This window comes from Pteropus medius, unplaced genomic scaffold, assembly GCF_902729225.1.
Source record: "Pteropus medius unplaced genomic scaffold, Ma_sr-lr_union100, whole genome shotgun sequence".
In the NCBI taxonomy this organism is placed as follows: Eukaryota; Metazoa; Chordata; class Mammalia; order Chiroptera; family Pteropodidae; genus Pteropus; species Pteropus medius.
This window is the reverse complement of record NW_024342474.1, coordinates 7,138,632-7,142,851: the sequence shown is the minus strand read 5'-3', so window position 1 is coordinate 7,142,851 and position 4,220 is coordinate 7,138,632. Positions and strand designations below refer to the sequence as shown.

The 4,220-nt window shown below is 37.1% G+C and overlaps 1 pseudogene; it reads left to right on the top strand.

Annotated features, from left to right (window-relative positions):
• The first annotated feature begins 3,890 nt into the window (after positions 1-3,890).
• LOC120605123 (uncharacterized) lies at positions 3,891-4,009 on the top strand (annotated as a pseudogene).
• The last annotated feature ends 211 nt before the right edge of the window (positions 4,010-4,220 follow it).

Genomic DNA, 4,220 nt, shown 5'->3' with positions numbered 1-4,220 from the left:
CAGCATTTTTTCTGGCATGCTTTTATTTCTTCTTGCACATTTCAAGTAAGAATGCTAAATTTTTGTCCTTCGAAAAAACTAGATTTTCTTTATATTACTTTTAGCACTAAAATCTGAATATCTTGGTTACTAATCATCTCTGATTTTGTGCTTTTAGCTCAGGATGGTAGTACTGTGAATCAGCAATACAATTGATATAAATGAAAAAATGTATATTTTTAAATTACGGCATATGTCTTTGTTCCCTGCTCATAGGTGATGAAAATCAAACTCTTTGAGAAGAGAAATCAAGACAAGAACTTCTGAAATGAACATATTTTTTTGAATGGATATGCTCCCATAGTGCAGAATTTCTCCCAGGCCTTTGAATTGTACCATTTTCAGTAACAGTAGTTTGAGGTTTTTAGTTTAGCATATGCAAAGTGGAGGATATCTGGGAAGTCACTTAGTTACTAGAATTAAAGGATGTAAAGTTTGGGCAGGGATAGTGGGGGTGGGGGAGAGTGGGGAGTGTTGGATTCCTTTGGAGATTAACTAAATTTCTGATTATTCGATAGAGCATGTCTTAACATTCCATATATACATTTTTGGCATTGCTCTGAGTCAATCAACCAGCTTTCCGTTTATTGCTTTACCATATTGAAGAAGTAAGTAACATCAGACAAAATAAAAAAGTAAAAGAAATTCTCTGAAGTCAAAGTAAGAAATAAAGAAAAGGTAGAATTGTGGGAAATAAGAAAGGAAGGTAAAAAATAGTGTGTGAAATATAGAGTCAAATCCTCCTTTTTTCTCATGTTGAATTATAACATCAGTGACTACTGCTTCTTCAGTAACAATGAAGCGGCCTTCAGCTCTGCCGACATTAGCCAATGAATTCTCAGATCAAGGTCAAGCAAGTCCTGGTTTTCTACTTTTTTCCAGAAGGACTATGCCAAACTACATCTGTGAATATGAGAGATTCGAGATAACTAGAGGCCGTAGACCACAGGTTTCTTCAGAGTTCTGTGCTCCTTTGGAACACATAGCCATCTTTTTAGTGGATGTGTTTAACTAGAAGGCTTTGGGCTGTGCAATGGAATATCCATCTGCAAGTGGCTTCAACAAGAAATCAGGAAGTACATGGTCCCAGGGTTGAAACAGTGGCTCAATGATATCATCAAAATATAAAGATGTTTCTGGCTTTCTGTTTCGTCAAATCTATGATGATGCCTCTGATCCTCAGGCTTGTCTCATAGTCACAAAATGGCAGCCACAATTCCACGCATCGTATTTTTTCACAACTACCTCAAAAAGAAAAAGGGGTAGCAGGAAAACAAAAATACAAAAACACTCTCCTCCCATATCTCTCTCCTTTTATCAAAAAGAAAAATATTTCCTTGAATTCTCCAAGGCAGAAACGGCCAGAACTGAGAAATGTAGCTAACTGTAGGTGCAAGATAAGGCTAGAAAACTGGGTTCCTATCTGGAATTTCAAGTTTTTATCACAGAAAGTAGACTATGCTAATGAAGATGGGGTAGAGGAATAGAGTTGTATAGACAACAGTGTTGGCCATTGCCATAAGTTCGAGAAGATTGCTGGATATCAAGAGGAAAAGTCCTGGCAAAAATGATTTTTAGAGTTCTTACTGGGATGCAGGACTGTCACACAACCAAATAATTTGGACTTGAGGAAAAAGTCAACTAAGGTCTTACAATGAAAAAAGCCCACCATCTCTTATCTGATTGATTCTGTATTCTAGTCTTAGAGAAAAATCATAACACTGAGAGATCGACTGGTTAGAAGAAGAAAGACTAACATTTTGTACCGTGAGGCTGGCTTTATCCTTGTTAATCGCATCCCATACTTTTGTTTCTTAATTCTGCTAGTCTCAGATGGGATTCACTCTATAAAACTTAGCTTTCATTTATTCCCTGGGGCCCAAATGTTTTTCACTGAACCACTGGAGTTGAATATTTTCACAAAGTTTCCCATAGAGAGATGGAGGGCGAGAACCCACTCAACCCAATAAAAACTGCCATCTCCTCATCCAAGACCTCTAATACTCACCAAGCTCAGAATATTGTCACTCAGAAACACATTTTATTTTTCTGCTTAAGATGAAAGGAGTATTTTGAAATAGCCAGTAGTTCAAGATTGGGTTCATCCTTGTTCAAGAGTCTCAACAAATTAAGATGATCTTACCTTACCTTGCAGAAACTCCCCAGTTCTTTTTATTTGCTTGAACAATGTGTTCGTTGAGAATTTTAAATTTTTCCCATGCTAGGAATGCAAATATTCTTAGCTCTCATAAAATAATCTTCTCTTAATAAAAGAAAAGAGAGATCACCCACAAAACAAAATACTTAGTCTGGGTTCAACTTGAAGAATTGAAAATATTTGTGTTATCTTGGTTTTCAATAGGAGTTGCCCTATGGGATCAAATCGCTATTTGTCAGGGCTAATATCCCCACCTCCTGTTTAGCCAGAATCAGATGTACCAGAGAAAAGGAAAAGGAAAATAAAGAGGGAAAGTCAAGCCTATTGCACCTGGCCCATTGTGTAATAACCCATGCTGGACTGCGAGATGGGAATTCCTTCTTGCCCCTCCCTTCACGTGTGATCATTTTACATCCTGGAACATGAGACTTCATTTCCTTGTATCTTTTTTTGTTCTAGTTCACATAGCTTTAAATGCTAGTCATGCTCATAAAATTATCTAATTCTTCCTCGAATTCGACTCTCCGCTGCCTCAGTAGCCCCCTGTGCTAGGAAGTGCCACAGGTTGACTATGATAGTTGAGTTAAATGGAAGTTGGTTGATTTGCATCTTTTTTTCTTCTGTTTATTTGTATTTTCTATTTCCTAGTTGCAATGAATGTGCCCTGCTTTTATTTAATCCCTTGGAACTCTATTGTTTAGGATATGTATTAGTTTCTTGCAGAATGAATGTTTGAGAAATACTGCCTAAACACTTAAGGCAAAGCATCTTCTTTTCCATAAGTAATTTCATCATTAGTCACTGCTCTGAACTCTTGTATATGCCTGGAGGTAGTTAGTATGCAATAGGGAAAGAGTACAATATTTGGAGTCATAAAATCTTGGTTTTAACTTAAGTCATAGGATAAAGTTCAGTTTCTTAAATCGTGGCACAAGGACACATATATTACTACTCATGAAGAATTCTAAGAGGATTAGGTAAAGCAATGAAACAAAGGGTCTTGGGGGAAAAGTAAAGCATTAGACAATTTTTAGAAATTATATTCTACTATATTTGATGCTTAGAATATGTTATCTTGAATTCTTTACTATATTCTACTATATTTGATGCTTAGAATATGTTATCTTGAATTCTTTACTATAATTTTGTGTTATTAGTTGGGGCAGGGTTATTGCAGGAACAAATATGACTTAAATCTCAATGCCTTTATATAATAACAGTCTTATCTTTTCCATTGACATTGTTTATTTCAGATGTTTCTGTTCAGATAATTCTCTTGGGTTGCTCCCCTAAGTAGAAACTCAGGGACCCAGGTCCTTTCCATCTTGTGGCTCTACCATATTGTGGTCTCAAGCTCAACCTGGCAGACAGCAGATAGCAGGACAGCAGGAGAAGTAGGAGATCATGGAGGAACAGACAAAACAATTCAGGGCCTGGAAGTGGCATACATCACTTCTCCCATTCTATTGGTCAAAACAAGTCATGTGACACCCTCCCCTTCAATGCAAGGGGCCTTGGAAATGTGATATTTCTGCATCCCAAGAGAAAATGAAATAGCTGCATAAATACATAACATTGTCTCAGGCACAAGGCCTGATTCCCAACGGGTCTATAAGCACCTCTATTTTTAACATTTCAGCCCTAGCTCCCAATAAATGTTAATGCTAATAATTAAGCAATTTAAGAAAGTTTAGTCTACAGCCATGCCACCCTGAACAAGCCCCATTCCGTCTGATCTTGGAAACTAAGGAGGGTTGGGCCCGGTTAGTACTTGAATGGGAGATCATCTAGGAAGACCAGGTTTTGTAGGCATAAAAAATAAAAAATAAGGGATTGTAAGCTGACAAGGTCCTTGCAATCTGTGAAGTCAACCAAGGGTTGCCTCGCCTAAAAAAAAAAGTTTGTTTTTCTCTCTGAATTATTTACAGTAACCTCAATCAGTTAAAAGTTGGGACAAAGAGCTTCCAAGTTACTGTACACAATTACAGAGAAAACACGGGGAAAATACTCTCATGGAAATGCA